The sequence below is a fragment of the Poecilia formosa genome, unplaced genomic scaffold (genome assembly GCF_000485575.1).
Source record: "Poecilia formosa unplaced genomic scaffold, Poecilia_formosa-5.1.2 Scaffold47, whole genome shotgun sequence".
Taxonomy (NCBI): Eukaryota; Metazoa; Chordata; class Actinopteri; order Cyprinodontiformes; family Poeciliidae; genus Poecilia; species Poecilia formosa.
Genome location: NW_006799986.1, coordinates 1654815 through 1678524, shown reverse-complemented (window position 1 = coordinate 1678524; position 23710 = coordinate 1654815). Strand labels below are relative to the sequence as shown.

Below are 23710 nucleotides of genomic sequence, written 5' to 3'. Positions count from 1 at the left end.
GGCTACCTTTACGTTCTCTGCCATGTTTTCCAGGATAAATAATCTCCGCAGCTTCGCTCTGGCTTCGTGCCAACTGGCGTTCTACAACTTTGGTTGCCATAGATACCAGTTAGCTACCCGCGCCACCCCACCCACCAACGGTTGCCGTGGAAACCAGAAAGCGTTATCCGGTCTTCGAGGCAACCATTGGTAGAGGCCAGCGTTTTTTCTTCCCTTTAAAAAACGTACTTAAAAATGTACTCTAATACTACACATTAAATATAAGATCAATTTCAAATGCCACTTATTCAAGTATAATTAAAAAATAATAATTAAAAAAGAGTACATTTCAGCCAAAAATCTCAGGAAATTCCTTGTTTTTTCAAAAAAAAAAAAATTCTTGGTTTTAAAGGTTGAAAAGTTGTAAGAAAAAACTTGAATGTTGAGATCAATCTCAGAAATTTTTGAAACAAAGCTTGCAAATTTCCAAGATTTTTAAATTTTGTTGTGTGTTTTGAAGCAAATTCGCAGCTTTTCAAGCTCAAAAATGTTCTTGATTTTCTAGAAAATTTCTGAGATTAATCTATAAATTTCTGATTCTTTCTTTTTTTTTTTTGACAATCGGCACCAAACGTTCCATGTCGAACAAACACAATTTCACAGTTGTAGTGTTTCCAATAAATAAGAAACACAATTAAAATCACATGTGTGTGTTTTTTTTCATGTTATGTCATAAAAAAACGCCACGCCATCATCCTCTAACTACTTCCTGTTGTCATCTTCTTCATGGTTTCCACCAGTAATAACATCCAGTTGTTGATCACACGACTCGTGTGATGAAAAAAGTGTTTCCATTGCAGTTTTGCAAAATAAACCAAAAAGTAAACAAAGAAAAAATCCATCTTATCCATTAAGCAAAATAAATTGGGCAGTTATGTGGTCAATGGAAACAAAGCTTATGAAAGGCTAAGTAAGCCAAAATACTGCTGTCTGTTTTTGACTGTGTCCCTTTAAGCAGTCTGGTTATTAAAATTATTTCTGCTCCCTTCTTGTCAGAATCAGTTGATTCCTATGGGAGCAGGACTGTTGGCAAGAGAGGGAGAAAAAAGGCAATTACCATCCGAGTCAAGAGAGGATGATGCTCATGGCAGTGATGATCTATGGCAGCTAGAAAAAGCAGGGCAGCAGGCAGGAGCAGTGATTGGAGAGATGAATATACTAAGGGAGCTGAGAGGCGAAGGGACAGAGCTTAAGATGAGCCGCCTGATACAAGTCAAAGGCTGAAAAAGAGTCCAAATGTCTGCAGAGCCGAGGAGAAACTGGGAACTGAGTCTGTTTACCAGATCTGAGGGGGAACACTGGGCGTTTTTACACAATTCATGTTTGTAAACCTGAAATATTAAATCATTTCTTTAATGTCAGTCAGTAATTTTCTAAGTGTAGAGCAGAACGTCACATCTGAAGCAGGTAATTATAATTTACGGAGCCTGCAGCGGCCAGAAGGTGGCAGTGTGTGGAGCGTTTAATAACCATAACGTATAAAATAGAACTCATTTTATATACATTTATAACTCATAGAGTGAAATATATTGATATTAAAAGGCAATATGGTTGCCATAAACAAAACACAGACAGACTTATATGATTCAACATCATGTTCTCATTTTACTCTAGAACCGGTGTGTCCCTGGTTCATTTGTTCCTTTTCTAGACTTTTATTCATAACTTTTATTTTTGGATAATTATTCCCTCTGGTTTGAGCTGCTGGGGTGATTTGTGCTCTAATGATTTTACGTTTTGACATCTATTATATATAACCATGTCAAGAATGTGGTTTATTTTAAGTAATACCTGAACTTTGACCCCAATTTTCTGAAGAGTTGAAAAAAGAGGCTTAATGGATGCAGAGCCGAAAGAGAAGAAGGAAGTTTGAATATCTCTTCCATCCGTCGTATAACTAGCGAAAAGAAACGTTATGCAAACAAAATGGATCAACTTCAACCCCAAAAATGAACCCAGTAAGATTATTACATCCATTATGGCATTCAGTGGAACATCACATCCCTCCTCCAACATCTCTCTGCCTGACTTTAGCCAAACGGCCAGACAGAGATTTAGAGACAAGCGGCAAAAGCAAACGAGGTGGATTAGCAGAGCTTGCTAACTGACGGTGTCGTCCAGGACTTGTTTAACCAAATCTGCTGCTCAGATATTGAGCTGCTGGCATGTTGACAGTCAGTTCTTTAGTCAGAGACACAGAGTTGGTGTAACACTGACTGCTACTGGAAATCCAGGATTGGGATTCATCAGGTGTTTTTGAATTAAATCAAAGTGAATTGAATTTTATGTCATTTACCAAATATGTTTATGTTTAATCAAGAGCAAAGGGGATCTACCTACGTACCAGATTTCAGTTTCCATGGATACCAAATGTATCTGTTTAATAGAGACGTTACCATGGATACGGAATATGTTTATGTTTAACTGAGGGGAGGTACAGTAGAGGAACTGAATGGGCTTAACCTCAGCAATCCAGTTCACAGAATGAGATCTAATTTCAGCTTTACTGTAAATAGTTTGGAGATGAAAGAGAAAGCAGAATGGTGGCGTTTCTAAAGCGTTTTGTAATTTTAACAGAAACACGGGGATCAGAGCTGCTCAGTGGGGGAATTAGCAGCAGAGCAGTCGGAGAACAAGTGTAATTAAAACTTTGCTTTGTTTTGTTTGGTAATCTTTATGTCCACCATCCATCTGAGCTGCACACACTGCAGATCTGCTCACTGCAAATCCTCACTCTGCATACCCACTTGTGTTTCAGATCCGGTCCAAACTGAGATGCTGAAGCTGACGTCAAAGCGCCTTGCTCCAGAGGTTAACGCTCCTGTGAATTTTCATCAGTTAATCATCACTGTGGGGCTCCTTCTTCTGCTTTTCTTTCAGATTCAATTCTAATCTTCTTCAAAAAATCACCTCCAACCCTGACTTACAGCGGTGCATGAAAATATTCACTTTGTACTGAATGCTTTTTTAGCGCTGGGATTTCTACACTCCTGAAGGGAGATGGGGAAATTACGATAGCTGTGGTTTATCTGAGGGGAAATAATTAAATGCCAGATATCGACGAATGGGTAAAGTCTATGAATTTCCACTTGTGGAGGGGATTTTTACAGTAATATGTTATTAATTATAAGTGAGCATCCATTTTATATCCTGCTGTTCCTGGGACTTCCTGCTGCGTTTAAATGAATCCAATAGTTCTCTGAACTAACATTAAGAAGCATAACCTTTAGAAAAAATGTGTTTTTGACTGAAAGAGGAATTATCATCCATACACTGAATGAATCTCTTTGCATTTCCATTTCATCCAGACCGCTTTCCATTTCTATGGAAGCATTTAACTGCCAAACTTTCTCGTGCTAAGATTTTAAAAACATGTTTTAATGACATTAATCTGTCATTCAAACCAAAGTATCTTCTGTTTTAAGTAAAACAGCAACAACAAAGTGGGATTTTTAGATCACAGCAAGTCGCTTTATTTAATCTGTCAAAGAAACATTTTCACATTTTATCAAAATGAGAAACTTTCTTGCTTTAACAGGATATAAAACTTGTTGCTATGATGAGAAAGTTTCTCATAACAAGGTAGTTTCTCATACGTTGTATTAAAAGGTTTTCTCATTTTAGTGAGAAACTCTTTTTAACCAAAATGTTGTCATTTTAACGGAAAGCATAATTGTAACAAAAAACTAATTTAATGAGAAATTTCCCATTTTGTCAAGATATTTCCTATTTTAACAACAAACTCTGATTTCTACAAGAAACTGTTTTTAAAGTGAAAATGTTCTATTTTAGTGATAAACACCTGGATTTATTTCTAAGCGGTTGGCAGCTAAATGCTTCCGTACGTTTCACATCTATAATGAAAGCACTTTGAACCCAGGCACCGCTGTGTTTCAGCTTTTTTCTCATGTTAATTCAGTATTTATAAGCATTATTTTTGTGTTTCTGTTGGACGGATCTGCCTCACCCTGAGATCAACATAACGTCACATTCATTAAAATCACAAAAAAATAAAGAATGAATAAATCACTGACGCACTTCAACACAGTTTTAAAGCTCTAAAAGTCTGTAGGTATTTATTTCAACTTTTATGCTTCGTTTAGCAAACAGAGCTTGTTCTGTTGTTGTTATTTGCAATATTAAGTACTGTTATTCTTTTTTAATATGACTGATAATTGATGCATTATGTAGATTAGAATGAAATGCCTGCAAATAACTAACTGATGCAAGCACTCATTAAGCACTGAGGCAGGCAAATAAGCAATTTAAATGCCCAGTGAAAACAGTCTCAGTGAGTAAAATGAGAGCAAAGCTGAAAGTTTAACACCAAGCTGTCAAATGCAGTTTGGAGAAAACATTAAAATTATAATCATGTTTGTCGTTGGAGTAAAACGCCCTCACAGAACCAAAGCTAAGATTTTCTGATCTTCTCAAACTTGTAAATTGTTCCGTCATGAAAGAAAAAAGAAACTGAATTATCAAGATTACAGTTTTAATTTTCATCTCAAACGACGCAGCTCTGTTTTTCTCTGTATGAATGTAATGACAGCAGAAATGTGAATATTTTACTGAGTTTGTTCTGCAGCATAAAGCATCGGGTTTTGTCTAAGTTTGGTTTATAAATGAACCCAGTGCTATAAGGAGGATAATAACTTTATATATTAACATTAATTTGTATCTCCCTCTGCATTCTGCACTGGAACTTGTCATATTTTTACATTAATTGATTTTGTAATGTTTTTAGTGCTTGAAGCCTCCATAGTTACTGAGAAAATGTATCAAGAGAGACTTTGTGTTTCCCTCAGACTTCTCAGATTCCTAATAATTTGATTTATGACATAAATCCAAGCAGTGAAGTCTGTTCTGATTTTACAGTGTTCATGATTTACATGACCTTTGCCTTTCCTCAAAAGTAATAAACACCAACATGTTACCTTTTTGACTTTACCATCCTTCACTTAGACGAAGACAACCAACCAGGATAAATAAACTGTTTTTAAAGCTTCACTGCATTTAGCTGCATATTAAATGCTCTGATTTTAACTAAATAATGACCAAACATTCAATTATAAGACTTTAACATGACTTTGCTCCAACTTTAACCTCTGAATTCCCACACTTCATGACCAAAGAATAGCTTCTCTCCCGTTAGCTTCGGCTCGCTCTACTCAGAGCTACTTTATGAGTCACAAAATATCACGCAGAACATTATTCAAGCAAAAGGAGAAATAAAACACCTCGAACCAGAGTTAGTAAAATATTACGGTAACGGCTCCCACACAGGTTCCACTTCGCCGCTGCGGCTCCCATGTTAACCCCAGCAAAGCTTCAAATGCAGGCAGATTAACATCCAGAAATGCAAACAAAATGTAATTTAATTACAAAAATAGAATAAATTGTATAGAAAAATATTTCCAAATTATAGAACAACCAAACTAATGTGGTGACATTCATAAGCCTTCTGAGTGTCTGGATGAGAATAATGCTGTGTTCAAGTTATGCTAAAAGCAGTTAGCCTCTCAGATGCTAAAACAGCGTCTGGATGCTAAACGTGTAGCGGCTAGCTGGTCCCAGGAACTCTGGGAAACTGAATGAGCTTCAGGTTAATCTGATGGTCCAATAAAATCAATAACAGATTTAAAAACAATAAATATGTTTGTGGTGGAGCTCATATGTCTGCCTGTTCAATAATTTAGCTGAAAAATGGTTTTTGAATGAAAACTTATAGTTTTCTACTAAAATGTGATTAATTACAGAATTACAGAATCTGGATTAGATATTAATCCCATCTCTAGTTTCTATATGAAATGTGGACGGATGATGAGACTTGTTTTGTTTTTTCTTACATCAGTTACTAATGAGCTTTACTTAAACAGATGTTCATTGGAGATACGGTCTGTTAATATATTTTTCCAGATGTTGGTTTAGTCATTTCTCATTTCAAAATGTGGAATATTTTAACCTGTTTTTGGTTTAGAGCATTGATGTCACAGCTTTTCTTATTTTCAGGTGTTTTATTGGTTATCGCCCTATTGGTTATAATTATCGGTTTAAAAAATATATTATTGTGCATCTCTAAAAATAACCACACAGATGTGTTTAAATAATCTGTTGTCTCGTTTCCACTGAGCTTTTCTGTGACTGAGATAATTTAAAGGAAAAAGTTAAACTTGACTGTGGATCCAAGAGTGATGCTTCACAGACAATCCTCAGGGATTACGCAACGCCATTTATTGACAAAGACGGAAAGAAAAGAGAAGAAAATCTTCTCTGGGTGATTTACTTTGGAAAATAAACTGAAAATGAACTGAGGCTCCATCCACCTGCTCATCTTGGATGGAGAAGGCTGCCATGCTTGTCTTGTGATGAAATACCAATTATGTCCCAGCCTACAGTTTAATTACAAATCACAGCTTGCAGTGCTGTCACTTAAATTAGATTTGCGCTAGCAGGGCAATGGAAATGCAGATCTCATTTTGTCAGGATCTCGTCAAATCTCCAGAGGTAAATATCACACCTGAAAGTGGGTTTGACAGTTTTTGTGCTCAGATTGTGAGACTCTTTGCAGTGAAACACGGAAGATTTCATCCAGGAAGAACCAGAAACAGGGGAAAGAAGCTGCAGATGAAACTTTTAAATGAGTTTAGATGTCTGTTGTACTTAAAGTAAGCAGAAAACGATCACCTGGAAAAAGAGCTAAGATTGATTGCACAATTTTCAATCAATTTTAAATTATTAATCAATTTTAGGCCTGCATCAAAAATACCATTTTCTGAAAGAACGACGCTGAAAGCAATAATTAAGCCAAAACTGTGAAAACATAAATATTTTCCATTTAAGATAAAAGTGGCAGCTTTAGCTTCACCTGCATTCTCTGCTAAAAATGATCAAATATTCACTAAAATGTTATTGAATTTTAGGCAACAAAATGTTTATTATTTTTAAAATTATTTATTTGCATTTTTAATGTATTTCTTATATAAAAAGCTGACATGAAAAATCTGCAGAATGTGCCAATTTCTTAACCGATTAACCGATTAATCACCAGAATAATTGATTACTAAATTAATCGTTAGCTGCAGCTCAAATATTTAGTGAAAAGCTCCGAGTCTGTTCAGTTGGAAAGCCTCTTTGTCATCACCCTAATGTTTTCATTTCTCCATATATTCTCTTTTAGATCCAATAAATGAGTCGTGACTTTTGTACCACTCTCTAGCCACCTGCTGGGTTTATGTTAGCTTAGCTTTCCTCGCTGTTGTTCTGTCTTTACATCATGTGAAAGAAATGTACACAGATCCGACTGTGAGGAAGAAGAAATCCTGAGTCCTCGGCTGTAAAAAAAGATTCCCGTATACAGGAAGGAGGCAGCCTGACGTATCTGTCAGCTTCCAGTATATTTCTGTTTCCTGCATGTTCTCATGTCGGCTCTCGGGCATCATCAGGTTCGCTCACTCCTCCAGGTCGCTGCGCTCCAGGCTTTAGGTTCTACTTCCATCAAAGTTTACATTTTCAATGCAGTTCAGGGGAAATCGAGGGAATAAATGCTGAACAGGAGAATAATATGTTTCAGCAGAACTGAGTGTCTTAGGTTAGGGCTGCAACTCATTATTATTTTAATTATTCTGATGATTAATCGATTATTCTGATGATTAATCGATTATTCTGATGAAAGAATTGGTTTGGATTTCATTTAATCATTTGCGCCTTTTTATACAATAGTATAAATACATTAAAAGATGTAAATTAATGAATTGATTCCTTTATTACATAAGAAATAATCATTTTAAAAGTAATAGTTGCCTTCCTTTAGTGAGTCTGAACCAGGTGAGGCTAAAATTATGAAATATATTATATTTGAAATGTAAAATGTTGGTATATTTTGAACAGTTTTGGCTTAATTGCTGCTCTGATTATGTTGCTGTTTTCAGCAAATGGCCATTTTTGACTCTGTATGCTCCAGTGAATGATTAATCGATTACGGATTTAGTTGGCTATTATTTGATTCAATCCGATTAATCATTTCAGACGTAGATGGTTGTATTATTTTCTGTAATTCCATAACAGCGCTTTAATACGTTCTGTAGAATCTGCAGAGAAACTCGGGCCATAAATTTGGAGTTCCTTGTCCTGATCAAGGTTGCCATGTCCTTGATTTGAGTCTATAATTCTCCGTGATGTAACATCATTTTAACTGAGCTTCAGCTCCACCTGACTGGTTTTATTACAGGAAATTTCAGGATTTTACTCATTTTATTGACCTTCACATTTGCTCTGTTTAGCTACGTACACGTAGCAGCCATGAAAAGCCTCTTAATGCATGAACTTAGCGGAACGGAAAATGAGGCCGGCGCTGCTGCTTCCCAGCGCTGGTCAGTCATTTTGACCCGTCTGGCCAATTAATCTGGATCAGGACAGAAACCCGAGGCGCCGTGGCTGCAGGGAAGACTTCCTCTCTCTTCCTCCAGCTGGCTGCTCATCCATTGTCCAAGCCGGTCAATCTGCCCGCAAGCAACGCAGCTTTCTTCTGTTTTGTTTGGACCAAAAAAGAATTTTACCTGCTGAATGTTTTCAGCCGGGTTGGCAGGTTCCTCTGTTCGGCTGGCAGCGGCGAGGCTCAGGAACCGCTGGACAGATTTGCTTTAAATTTTTGATCCATGGTTCCAGGCGTGCAGGAAGACGCTGCTCCCTGCAGACAGAAGTTGGTCCATAAATGCTCACAGCAGGCGCTTCCTGTAGACAAGCCAACAGAAACTTACTTTCTACACGTTTTCTCACCAATTCTCCTGATTTATGGTGGAAACAAACTGGAGCAGCTCTGCTGATCTAGTTCTGATTTCTTCTTTTTTTAGTAAACTGCCTCAAGACGACACTTGTTGTGAATTAGTGCAATATAAATAAACTGAACTGTTTCTAACTTCCTCCTTGTGTCTTTGCTGCAGAGCAAATACCTGTTTACACACAAAAAATGTTAAATTTAATCTGAGCTTTTTCACGTCTTCTGCTGTTACACCACTAACAACACTAGGAACATTACAGACATGTGGCCTCTTCTACACCAACACCCCAAAAAAGAGATTGTTAAAATAATGAATTAACAGTACAGTAAAAAAACACTTTTTAGTCAAATGAATTTCGAGTTTTTGGTTCCTACAATAATCCAACATAAACTCTTAAAATGATCTTATTCTAAAGAAGTTTGAGGTCAACTTGTAGCTTCTCTTCCAAACTTTTATTAAACAAATTCTGGATATTAAATCTGTTTTTCTTTACAGCTAAATAAGTTTAGAGACGGCCTTGCCAGGATTCTTTCTCTGAATTACATCTCAATGTTACGAATTTGCTTCAGGGAGAAATTCATCCAACAATTACCAGGAAATCTCCCAAAGAGGCTGATTCCTGCTCTGCATTTGAAGTTCTGACGCTAAGAGAACAAAAGGTCTGCAATCAATAATCAATGGCTGCTTTACTAAATAAGTCATGAGTCTTCACGCTGAGAGCCGTGTTCTCACTCAGAATAAATCATTTCCTGATGACAGAGGAGGACACAAAGGCTTTTCGCCACAAGAGGTTTTAATGTTTTTTACATTCTGAGGACCGACTCACTTCCTGTCTGCCGTTTAAAGACACGGAGCGTTTTTAATGCGTCGACCTTTGTCACTGTAATCACGACACCAAATGTCTCACTTTGATGGCTGTGGAAGAAATGGAGTCTGCAAAGTAGAGATCTAAATTTGTTGGTCTATTTTTCTCTCTTCAGTGTTTTCCTTTATTAATTTACAGTCATGAAGCTGCGTAAGGAGAAACCGCCGCAGGATGAAACTTCCTCCAACATCTTCTCTTTCTCTCACCACTAACTGGATGTTGGGGATTTCTCCCACAGGCAGTTTCACTCCACACAGAGTAAAAGTGTAAATATATTATATTACACATGAAACCGACGAGCTTCCATGGCTTAACCAACAACTGTTGATAAAAACGTGTCGTATTTGCAAACCGTTTCCTGACTGAAGATCAATCTGCTTCCTTTCCATGTTGAATCTTAAAGGCAAATGAAAAAGAGGTGCAACTTATTAATGCAACTCGGTTTATGTGCAGAGCTGCAATTCCCACCATGTCCTAAAAAACCTCAAAGAAATCCAACCATCGGTCCGGTTACACAGCCGCTGCGTTTCCGTACAAATGTTCAGAAACTTTGTTGATGTTCTGCTACTTCCAACCCAATCTGATCAATCGATTATAATAAATAAAACAATTGTTAGTTGATGATTAGAATAATCAATAGAATAATTTATAGTGCAGTCCTATTCAATCAATCGATTAATCATTAGAATAATCGCTAACTAAAATAAGGGTTTGCTGAATCCAGAACCGATTAATTTATTAATCGACAAAATAAACTATAGAATAATGGATACCTGAAACAATGATCAGTTATATCTGATTAATCATCAGAATAATCTCTATCGTTGCAGCCCGGCTGGAGCTTCCGGAACCCGTTCAGATCTTTTTCATCTCTTGGGCAAACTGCTGTCTCTCCTCACACACACATTTAAGTTCAGTTTTTGGTTTTTCTACTTCAAATCTTCTCTTTTTCCAACCTGTAAACAAAGGAAGCAGCACCAGCTCTGCCGGTGCTGCGGCGGGTCTTTTCTTTCACAAACCCGGTGTCGGTGTCTCTGTGGAACCTTGCAGCCAGTGAGTAATGAGAACAAGGTGAGGGGGCTCTGGAGTGTAATTATTTTCATTTGGGAGACGGTGGGGGTCTGCTCTACATTTGTCTCAGCCGTTCGTGACAGTTCACTATCTCCCAGTTACGGTAATGAGCACCCGGCCCTCATTATGTATTGGGAATGGCACCTCTGCAAAAAGAAGGCTAAAAATAAGTGTTAACTTTCAAGGTCCACACAGGATGAAAGGCAGGAAGGGAAGCGGCGGCTGCAGAGCGGCGCTGGGGGAGAGCCTTCTGGGGAGCTGTTGTTTTTGAAAAGTGTGGAGCGGTCAGGAGGAAGCTGAAGTTTCTGCAGCTGTCAGGAGGAATTTAATGATACATAAAACCAACACGTCTCAGACAGCACCCAGCTTTTATCCAAAGCATATGAATATATATGAAACATACACCCGCCAACACAACAACCACAAGTAAAGCGGAGCGGCTCTTTACAAGGTGAAGCCTTTGGGCTGTTTTGTCCTCTGTCACTACGCATATTTTAAGAGCAGCAAGCTTCATTGCGTCGACCTAAAATTGTAATATGCTACATAGCTCAGAATGAAAGAGAACTTCAGGGGGTTCTGACCTGTAAAGACGAGTTCTGTCATCTGTCAGTGGACTGACCTTGGTTAGCAGCAAATTACTGCTGCTGACATGTTCCTCCATAAAACCCGAGACAAGGATACATTTCTCCTCTCAACATTTAGAGTCGCAAAACGTTATTCTGTTTGGGATTGTAGTTCACAAAAATAATATTCGTCTCTGTGTCTGAGGAATAGACATAAGGTTACCTACGATAAAGAGTTAAACAAAACACCTTCATTACATGTTCTGCACAAAAATCCTTCAGTGATGAGTTTTCCCTACAGAATGAGCTTAAATCCAAATAAGATCAACGTTTACAATCCCACCTGTGAATGGCTGCAAACAGATGAGCAATTATACAAACATATGGCTTTACGTCTTTGAAAAGCAGAAGTGGAGCCTCCTGTGCAATCAATGAGAATGCAGCAAATGGTTTCTGGACGGTTAGCCAACAACAAAAAACTTTTCCAGCAGCCATTGTACAGCGGCAATAAAACCAGGTGGCCAAATGAGTTGGAACTCAACTGGGGTTGCTAGGTAACAGGTGGAACTCTCCCGGGGTTGCTAGGTAATGGATGGAACCAACCCAGGGTTGCTAGGTAACGGCAGAAAGTGACTCAACAATTGGGAGGTTTTTGAAAAGGCTCGTTTTCCAAACACCAATAAATATGAACTTATTGCCAAAGAAAATAGCTGGACTTTTTTCTACGCAGAAGAAACACAAATGGAAGAACAAAAATACAGTTTCACCAAAACAATGGCAAAAATCCTGAACGGATTGATCAAAATTAAAAAAGATATTCAGAATGATTTAATTTTAAAGAGAACTCATCGAATGCAGGGACAGATATTTATGAATATTTTAACAGTTTGTTAATATGTTTTATCAATACACTCTGGCAAATACAAATGTGTTTGCTGCCTGATTGGAGAACTTTTCCCATCTCATAATGGAGACACACACACACACCCACACACTGCTGTGTAACGTGGTGGAGGGACAGGAGAGAAACAGGAGCCTTCAGGCAAACAGCAGCAGAGTTAAGACATTTGGAGCTGCAGCCAGCCAGAGAGGAAGGGAGAGTCTGTCTGATGTGAGGAACATCAGATGAAGCAGCAGCACAACAAGCTGACTGCCTGAGCCAGCTCATGTGAAAAACAGGATCCACATGCTCTCCGGCTAAATATTTCACATGTTCCCAGATTCAGATTTCAACATTTTTCAGCCAGTCTGGTAGAAACATTTCACTTCTCAGATTGTAAATGAGTCTCAGGTTTGAATAATCATGGAAAACCCGAAGCTGAGATGGATTCTGGTTTTCAGAGTTTCACTGATTTCTGAAACTCTGTTTTGTTGTGCAAAAACAACAAACAAACACAAAGGCGGTTTTTAGGTCTTTAGGTAATTTTGATGGTGGATTGCAGACAGAGAAAAAGAAGAAGAAAATTTCAGCCAGAAAACTGAATTTAATCTCAGACATTTTCTAGAAAAAACAAGGAAATTTCTGAGCTTGAAAAGTCAAAACTTTGCAAGAAAAACTTCAGAAATTCAGAAAAAAAGGTTGAACATTTATTATTTTTGGAACTCAGAAATTTCCAAGTTTTTTTCTAGAGATTAATCTGAAATTTTCTGACTTTTTTCTTGCTAATTTTTGACTTTTGGAGTTCAGAAAATTTCCCATTTTTTATAGAAAATTTCTGAGGTTAATTTCAAACTTTCTGACTTTTTTCATGCCAAATCTGACTCTACTCCATTTCTGTTTACATTTCATGAAGAAGGAAGTTGCGCTCAGAGGTTTTCATGTTGTTTCCTTCAGCGGTTCTTGGCACAGCGCCCCCACAGGGCAGGAGGGGAACAGGTTTCCCAAAGGGTTTGGTTGGTTTGAAAATCACAGCAGCTGGAAATGGAAATAAATGTTGCAACTTTTGTTCCAAATCAAAATGATTTCAAAGATAAAAAGACATTGTTTCCATGTTAAAATTGTTTTAGATTGGTATTAGTGAATTATTGATCTAAAACAGGCTTCTATTTATTCCTGGAAAGTTACTTGTAAGCTAGTTTTGTCTTATTTTAAGTTTATTTTCTCTAGAAACTAGACCAGCAGTTCTTGGTAATATTTTGTGTTTTTGCAGTGAATATTTTTTACAAACTGATTCTGTTTGCTTGCAGCTAGCTAAAACCAGTTCCTGCTCCATATGTCCATGAAAATGTGATTGTTTGGCTCTTTACATAAATTACTTTGTTAAATAATTAATTTACTTCTGCTGTGCCAGCATATTTATCTGTAGTATGTTTTAAGTCATGCCTGGCAGCCCGTTAAATTTACCTTTTAGGAAATGACCATATTTGGCAGAACTGGAAACATTTAGAGTTTTTTCTGCCCCTTCGGTTGATTTTTTTTTTTTTTAATTTATTTTTTTTAAAGATTGCTTTCAGCATGAAAAGTTAATGACCCTTCTGTGCGCCGTTGGACCGAAAGGTGAGCTGGCCGTCCGCCAGCCAGCCACTAATGGCGGCGGGCCGCCAGTGCCCCCCGGGCCCGTGGCGGCGTTAAAAAACCATTATGCTAATGCTAATTCAGCGGCGGGGGCGGGAGCGCCGGCCTGACACGTCTCATCCCGTCTCATTTCAGCTCTTTGCTGAAACCTGAGCCTTTGTGCCGGTTTCAGATGGGATCTGATGGGAGTTACGCTCGTTTCCACGGAGACTGGATGACGAAACTCTGCGCTCGATTTGGAAAAGCTGTCGGTTTAGTTTCAGAGGAACGTTTGTTCCCATCACGACGTTTCTTTGTTTTAAAGAATAATTTTAAATGAGTTTTTAGAAAAAGAAGAAGACAGAATGAAAGTGGCGCTAAATGGATTTTGGGTAAATCTTGAGTCAAAATGATTCAGAAAAGAAGCAGATTGAGATCAGGCTTATAATAGTTTTGGGTTTTTCATTTGAGCTTAATTTATTTTATTGTGACTTTTTGTCCAATTCATTTAGTTTCAGAGCGTTTACTAGTTTTTATTACTCATTATTGGTTAAATATAGTGCTTTAGCCTAGTTTTTACTGGATATACAGGCAATTTTCAGGTGTTAAGTTTTTAGGTGCAAAATTCAACAGGTCAATGTATTGTGATTATACACTTACAAAAAGTTAAATTATTGTTGAACAACCAACTGACTGGTGTTTTCTCCCAACTTTTGCTGTAGACATTTTGTGGAGCAGCGTAATTTGTCCACATCTGACGTAAACTGCTGGTGATGGGGGGGAAATCAAAAAAAGATCAATTATAGACATATCCATTGCAGCTTAAGTATGTTTTAATTAGTGTTATGAATAAACAATATAGTCACAGTTAATTATACTTTGTTCCACATAAATTACTGTTTTTATTTATTTCAGTTAATGAAAATGTTTTTTCTATTTCAGTTTTTGTGATTTGATTAGTTTCAGTTAATCATAATACCCTTGATACCAATTATAATACCCTTGATACCAAGGGTATTATGATTAAACTAATCAAATCACTAATCAAATTGTGGAAATAAATCTGAAGAAAAAACACATTTATACACAGTGAACATAATAACTTCACTTCAGTTTCTGATCATATGTCTCTGTAGTAGAATGAACAATTTACAGACATAAAGGGCTTCATAAATAAGTAAATAATTTTTTATTAGGGCTGGAAGTTTAACACATTAATTAACACATTAAAATCTCTGTTTATTAATTATCAACAGAGATTTTAATCTCTTAAAACTTTTTAATCAGTTTTCCTGGCTGGAACCATTGCATTCGCACGTTTCCGATACACCTGTAAATCTGACGCACAAACTACATTCACTAATAGCAAAAAGCTTCTTTTGGCTCTATGGTTAATTTTTCCATCAAAAAACAATCTGGTGCAACACTAGAAAAGACTATTGCTGCGTTCAAGTTGTGCTAAAGGGAGTTAGCCTAGCAGCTAAAAATAGCATCTCAATGCTAAACATGTAGCAGCTAGCTAGTTCCATCAGGTTCCTGAAACACTTTTAATCTGAAGAGGCACCAAACTGATGGTTTCATAACCTAATAATTTAAAAACAGTAAATATATTTGTTGTTGAACTCATTTGTTCAATAATTTAGCAGCAAAAAATGTCTTTAATTAGAAAATGTTGCTTATTTTGTCAAAATATAGTTTGATGAACATGCAATTAATTACAGAGCCTCCAATTAACAAGATTACACATTTTAATCAAGTCCCTCCACTACGTTTTATTAATTTTTTTTTTTTATCAAGATCCAGAAAATGAAATTAAATGTGAGACGTGACGAAGCGTTAGTATGGAAGGAACGACACCAGGATGAATCATTTCTGAACTTTTTCAGATTGTGAGATCATCTCTTGTTCATAACGTCACATTCAGGTCAAAGGTCAACTTTTCTTTTTCTCCAGGTGACGACCTTCTCACTCAGTAACGATAAAAACTAAAATCCAATTTGATCTTCAGCTGATCTGACTAAAAGGATCAGTTTGTGGTTTTTCTGAGATTTTAACTACGATGTTTTTTTCTGTTATTGCTGTTTGAAAAGGGTAAATATATATATATATATATATATATATATATATATATTCCAGTTTTATTATACATGATAAATACGACAAAAGTGGAAAAAATAACTGAGCATGGTCTGTTTTACGATGCACTGTTGAGATTCAGTGAGTCGTTTTGCCTGCTATGAAACATGTTGTGTTTTTATGCTGTTTTTCTTTTTTAAATGTCAGATAAACAGGCCTTAAATTTGTCCCTAAAAGCATTCATAAAAACATATGCAGAATCTCTAATGCCGACTGCAGAAAGTAAAGTGAAATTTCTGCCAACAGACTCTAAAATATTCAGCATCCCGGCGCTCGCTTTCCAAATGAAACGCATCCTTGAGCAGCAGAGTTCAGATCCGTTGCTGGTTGAGCTCCAGCTCAGCATCAAATAAAAGATACACCAATTCAGGGTGTCAGAAGTAATGTGAATCAGACGGCTGCTGGAACAAGACTCGCTCATTTTACGATTATTCCAAGCTGTGAACACCAAACCAACACTGAAAAACTCCATGCAGACGTTAGACGGCGGCCAGCGAGGGACATTTAACCACTAATCTGGATTTCAGGCCTCATTCATTCACAAGTTTGGGTCATCCACTGGTTGCCATGGCGATGTCAAAACTTTAGGAGCACCAACATCTAACTTCCATATCCATATCGTGATTTGCTTGGTGAAACAATCAGCCTTTTTTTACCAGCCGACGGCTCAATGTTTCCCGAAAATTGTCAATAAAACCTTTTTGCTTAACAGATGAAATATTATTCAACCTTTTGTTTTTTCCATTTGGGTCTAAAAACAACCTAAAAACACTAAGCCATTATTTGGTAATAAGTCACTGTTTTTTGGTGTCTAGAAAATTTGCTGTTTTAAAAACCTCCAAAAACTTCTGAAGTCATATTTCCCATTACCTAGCAACCCCAGCAGAGTTCCGCCTGTTACCTAGCAACCCCAGCAGAGTTGCTAGGCAACTCTGGCAGTGTCACCAGTGTGACCGTGGAGGTTTCTGAAGGTGGGAGGGTTTTTGGTTTCCAGAGACCAAAAATAAAACACACCTGTTGTCAAAAACAGTTAACAGTCACAGTTGTTTTTAAAAGCCGTAGAAATCCAAATAGAAGAACAAAAACATGTAAAATGTGAATTTCACATAGTAGAAACACTTCTAACTGGGCCAGCTTTCGTGACATAAAGACTTTCCGGTTGACTTACTGGAGTTTTAACACAAAACAGAAGAATCACACAAACTGAGACCACAACGTTCTCCACCCTGATTTGGGATTTAACCTTGAGATTAGGCCCATGCTTTTATTCTGAAATCCTCCCGGGAGCTGGGTGAAACATTCCTCTTTAATCCAAGCAGGCAGGAGCTTCTTGTCAGTCATCGCTGCTTGAAATGTGGTTAGGAATGACTCAACGCCGCTGTGTGATTGCTGCTCTCGCTGCCTTGCATCATCAAGCTTCACTGAATGGCAGAGAAACGTCCCTCATAATCTGATCCACTCTCACCTCCTCCCTCTTATTAATTCATTAACGCGTATTACGCATATTCAAATTAAACAGAAGAGATGTAAATAAGCAGAGTTAGTAAGTTGTTCAGAAAAAATCCATTAGCTTAATGGTGCATAATTAATGATAAAAAATTAATGAGTGTGGTTTAGAATTGAATAATAATTCATTGTTATTTCAGCAGGTGCAAACTGAATGTTGATGATTAGAGTTTTGTTTTTGATGCCAAATTGCATTTAAGTTACATTAAAATGGTGGAGATTCATTTTATTAAACTGAGACGCAAATCAAACAGAAACAAAACCGAAGATTTTATCTCTGGTCCTAAAGAGGAATGATCAGCAAACAGCTTCAGTTTTTACAGGCCTGAACATAAAGATGGTTACAAAGTCAGGCTTTTATCACCTGAACAACGTTTACAGCATTAATAATGATTTCACTTATAACAGGGAAAATGTCTTATTACAAGTGGAATAATCTATCAGTGCATCAACCTTCAAAAACAACTTAAAACAAGCTCTTTAATCTCTAAAAGGTTATTTGTAAGTTAGTTTTTGTCTTGTTTCAAGTATTCTAAGATATTTATCCAGAAATTAGACAAAAATAATTTTAGGATTTCTGTGTGTTTTGCAGTGAAGTCATTAAAAGTCATGGGAGCAACGGATGCAAACAGTTACAGGAGATATATTCACATTTCATCCACGGCGTTAGCGCTCATCTGTCAGCCAATCAGAGGAGACGTCGATTCATCTGAAAGCTAATTTCAATACGACTGAAAAACCACCTCATCCCAACGCAAAAACCTTTTTACCTTGTGTTTCCATTAAGCAAATGTATTTCTGAATTCCAATCTGTGTAATTTTATGCTGAATGGAAACACATCCAGTGATTAATTGACTTAATTTGGAGCTGATTGTTGCTTTTCTCTTCACTGAATCGGATTTTAAGTTTTATTTGTTCAGCTGAAGGAACAACTGAACCGTTTCTGTTCTGCTGCTGCTGGAAACGAAACAAAACTATTAGAAACACGATCACATGATCAGACATGATGGAAACACAGAACAGAAAAAGGTAACGACTAAACCCCTCGACTCGTCGGGGAATTTGCTGAAAAGTTAGTTTTGTCTTGTTTAATTGCACTAAGATGTTTAGAAACTAAGCCAGAAATATTTGGTGAAATTTGGTGTTTCTGTACAGACTGCAAAAACACACAAACTGAAAAAACACACAAACTTTTTCACAAAATTGTACAAGTACTTGATAACATTTTGTGTTTTTGCAGTGACTAAGGGTTCCCTACACTGCAAAAACACCAAAGATTATCAAGCATTTTTGGTTTAGTTTCTAGTGAAAACATCCTAGTACATCTAGAATAAGACACAACTAAATCAAAAGTAATTTTTCATCAGATTTATGAGCTTGTTTTCAGTCAATATTTCCTTAATTTTGAAGAAAAAGTTTTTCCATTGGTAGTTTATTTCACTTAAAACATTTTCTCATGTTATAAGTGAAATAATAGAACTTTTCATTAATATTAAGGAATCATTGACTTAAGCTCGTATTTCTAGCTGAAAATTTACTTCTAGGTTAGTTTTATCTTATTTTAAATGCACCGGGATGTTTTCACAAAAAAACATGATTTGTGTTTTTGCAGATTTTTGTTCAGAATACAAAAACTCAGAACAATAAACCAAACCATGATGCCTTGAAGTTGGTCTGTTAACAGCATCCTGGAAGTGGGCAGGACTTCCTGTATCCTGACTGGTTAGCGCGGCTAAGCTAACCGGTCAGGTTTGGGACTGGAGCCGTTTATTCTGCTAAAACAGGCCATTCTGAAACTTAAAACCAGTACATAAACACACACATGTAAGTCAGCAAGTGTATATTCCTCATATGAATAAAAATATTCCAACTTACAAGGAGAAGCGGCGGAAATCTTCAAAGCGGAGCCGTACCTTTGAAGGTGTCACTGTTAGCTTCAAAGAGAAACATACATGTCTCCCAACAGGCTGCGGCTCGCAGGCGTTTAATGAGAGCTTCGCCGCCGCCTGGAGACTCGCTGCTTCGTTCAGCTCTCCTCTCCTCTGCAGCCGGGATGAGAGGCGCCTCACATGTCAGCTCCTACATGAATACTAGCTGCTTCTTCTGACGTTACAGATCTTCATTCAAATAGAAAAAAGAAATTACTTGGAGAAACTAGAAAAGGTTGAGTGGAGGAAGAAATTCTGCTTTCTGACCCAGTTTACTTCCTTTATAACCGAGCCACAAAAGGCCACGCCCCTTTTAGGGGGAAGGGGGCGTGGCTTTCATCTGGACAACAGACTGGACCAGAACCTCTGGAGATGAAAAGCATTAGTGGAGCCTCCTACACAACAATGCAGCCTGTGGTTTCTGGACGGTAAGTGAACAATAAAACACAAGTCTTTTCCAGCAGCCATTGTACAGCAGTAAAACAAACAGCTCACCAAACTTGCTGGAGCAACACTTGGGTTGCTAAGTAACAATGTGGAACTCTGCTGGGGTTGCTAGGTAACGGAACACAGAGAGAACATGAAGGTAAGAGCTAAAGCATGAGAAAATATTATGAAATGAGAGAAGAAGAAGAAAGTAGCTGAAAAAGGAGAAGTGGTCAGTTTGCCAAGTTAGCTTAGAAAAATATAAAATATTGTGATAAACCTTTAACTCCATGGAAACTCAGCTACCGTATTCTGTTCCGGCTTAACTGCTGATTAATTTGGTTTTTCCTATTATTACTCTTTTTAACGTTTGGACCAAAGACACTTCACTGTAGTTGACAGAGTTGAGTTTTGTGTGGATCAGATCCGTCTGGACGGTTTCCTCTCAGCTTTTCGTCCCGTTTTGTTGTGGAGCGAAACACACCTGCTGTTTGAGAAGCAGGTCACAGCTGCAGACCGTCAGCCAGCTTCTCCAGAAATACCTTGTTGCTGCTCAGGAAGCTGCTGACTAAATTATCACCTCATATTTTTAAACGCACCAGATTCGGCCTGTTTGCTTGTCCTGATGGGAACCAACAGCAGATAAAACCTCAGATCAAAGGTCAGATCAAAGGTCAGATCAAAGGTCAGATCAAAGGTCAGACCTGTTTTAAGTAAATAATTCCTTAATATTGATCAAAAAGTATCAGTTCTATTGGCAGATTATTTCATTTATAATATGGGGAAATCGTCTCGCTACAAGTAAATGCATGTGCAGAACAACAACTTTTTCACCAATATTAATGAATTATTTACCTAAAATAAGCTCGTGTATCTTGCTGAAGAGAAATTTGTAAGTTAGTTTTGATTTGTGTAGGAAGAAACTATAGTAAAAATACTTGGTATGATTTGGTGTTTTTGCAGTGCAGATGTTCTCCAGCTCTGCAACTCAAACAATAATCAGAAGTAAAGGAATCAATTTGTGTCAAATGAATCTATATTTACGTTTCATAAGAGAAATAAATCAGCCTTTCATGATGATAGCAAATACATTTATATTCATGGTCAATCCAGGCAGGATTTTGCACAGCAGCTGTTTGTAGGGATTTTGGCTGTTGTCATTTTTCTAAGCATTTTAATAAAGAAAAACTTTTTCTTGTACCTAAATGAATAAATATGTGTCTGTAAAAGTCGTGAATTAATTGCAAATTTGCTACATTGCTGAAGGGGCCAAAACAATCAGGGGGCCACAGATGGCCCACGCGCCACATTTTGGACATCCCTATTTAATATAGCCACAGATTTTAGAGCCAGATGGATGGAAAGCAGGAAAGGAGCAAAAAGATGCTGCTTCTTTTTGTTGTTTTTAGTTTTCAAGAGGATTTTCTTTACCTCTGTTAGCTGACGGTTTAACACGATGTGAAATTTTCCTCCGTTGGTTACATCAGTCTTCAACGTCCTGCATTTATTCTGCTTTGTGTTTGTCAACAAATAATTTTATTTTGTGGGGAAGAAAATAAATGTATCTTTCACTTAAACAGAAAAATGTTGTTTGTACTCCGGCCTTTTATTCTCCCACGTTCTCATTTCTCAGCCGGTTTCTCCGTAACGCCTCCAACACGCAGGAAGTGGGCCGACGCTTTGGGCGGATCAATGCGGTTCTGAAAGGGTTCTGAAACCCGGCAGCGACTCATCCATTAGCGCGACGCGATAACGGCCGGATAACGTGATGAAGCAGTTTGAACATCAGGAGCTTTTACAAGTGATGATGATGTGGGATCCAATCAGAGATGATGTGATTAGCAGAACGTTAGAGCCGAGAAAACGAGGTTTTAATGGTGGAGCTGATAAGTGAGTAAATATGCTGCTGACAAAATGAAGTGAATAAAAGCTTTTAACGACAAATCCTGAATGATACACAGCTGATTATAACAGGCAGCATGAAAAATACATGAAGCAAATAAAAACGTAGAAATAGATCTACTGCTCATTTTGGCCGTTTTCATTATACTTGTATTTCATCCTGACTTTTTGTTTAATTCAGTTACATTTAGTTAGTTTTTAGAGTGTCTTCTGGTTTTTATTAGTTATAGTGGTAATTTTCGTTTTTTTTATACTTTGGTTAGTTTTTAGGTGCAGAATTCAAAAAAGTCAAAGTGTGATTATGTAAACGCTGATTGGGTAATAAATACTCAACAGAAGAAAACATTTAAAAAAATATCCAGTTATTGTTGAATAACCAACTGAATCTGCCGTTTTCTCCATTTCTGTCGCCATGTTTTGGACAGACAAACTGTGTGAAAAATAAAATTCACATCATTTAAAAAAGGCTAATAAATAGTTTTATTATATCTATATTTTCAGCATGTTTTAGTTAAAAGCTACTAGCTGTTAGCTAGGTAATAGCTAGCTACTAGCTAACAGTTAACTGTTAGCTACTAGTTAACAGTTAACTGTTAGCTAGTAGCTAGGTGCTACAAGCTATCTAATTAAGCCTTCACTTAAACAGGAAAATGTTGTTAGCTAGACTGTTAGCTTGAGGCAGATTTACTAGCTACTAGCTTGCAGCTAGTAAGCTAACAATTTTCTACATGCAATCTCTGAACTAAATTATGGCGAAACTAAAACATTTTGTAGGAATATAGTTAATCTTATAACATGCAGTATTTAAATGAATATGAATAAATATTTTACACTTTGTTAAACAGTTTAGGAAAAATCTTGAGGTTTTTCTTCAGCGCATCAGATACAGTCTTACTTCCTTATGTTTTAAATTTAGCTCCATGAAAAACATTTCTTTTTCTCCTAAATTTCTCCACTATGCGTCAATAAAGCTGATTTCTCTTTCTACGTGGAGAACGGTTTTCAGACATTTGTTTTGATTTATTGAGAGAGCTGATGTCCTGAAAAGTCAATCTCACCTCAGTGTAAATTATCGCCGCCTCATGACTGACACATGACCTTGAGGCAGATTTAGATTGGCTATGAAACTTCAAATTAAATCCATTATAATTTAACACGACTGCAGTCTATTTTTGTCCCAGAAGGGTGGCTGCGATTTAAAAAAGCCTGCGTTCTGCAATAACTTTTTTCATGTAGATAATTGAAATCTAAGCCGCTGCATTAGAGCAGAGAGTCGGAGAACATGAGCTCCAAAATTAGAAAGTGAAGTTTAAGAAGCAGTGTGTGAAGATGAGGGGATGATGTAATGCTGTGCATGAAATATGCAACACTGGACCTGAAATGCTTTGTGAATTATCTCACTCACACACACACACACACACACACACGCACACGCACAGTTCTGACAATCACCTGCAATGGAAAACGATGACGTCCAGCAGCGGCAGGGCTTTTGTGGCTCATTTCAAACTGAAATGTCTTCCTTCAGTTTGAGTTTGAGAAGCTGAGCAGGAATGAGAATTGATTTCCATCAATCTCCAGTCTGACCTTCCCGCCTTTCAAATCGCTCCAAGTCGTTGTATATCTGCTGTCTATGGCAGACGATCGTTGGATACAAAACGTATTATTTAAAAAAGAAAGAAAACAAAAACAGGTACGGATAATTCACCACAGCTGTCTTGATTTTGGTCAGTTTCTGCATTTCTATTGGAAATATGTGTCAATATTCTGCCAATGTTAAACAACTAAACACCATTTTGCAATTGTGATATTATATTAAATAAGAAACGCAAATAATTTCATACGTGATTAAGTTTGTTCATGCAATAAGTAATTCAAAAACATTTTGCGCCACCATCTTTCAGCTACTTCCTGTCGTCTTCTTTGGGGTTTCTGCCAGTAGCAACATCCGGTTGTTGATCATGTGATTTGTTTAATACAAAAAAAGTGTTTCCATTGCAGT

At 37.2% G+C, this 23710-nt stretch overlaps 1 long non-coding RNA gene across 1 annotated transcript in view; it reads right to left on the bottom strand.

Annotated features, from left to right (window-relative positions):
- Positions 1 to 8276: 8276 nt before the first annotated feature.
- The window catches only part of LOC107836270 (uncharacterized), a 41225-nt gene continuing 25791 nt past the window's right edge, over positions 8277 to 23710 (bottom strand). Inside the window, exon 2 of the long non-coding RNA XR_001662150.1 lies at positions 8277 to 8725. This is a non-coding gene — a long non-coding RNA (uncharacterized LOC107836270). The remainder of the gene's footprint in view (positions 8726 to 23710) is intronic.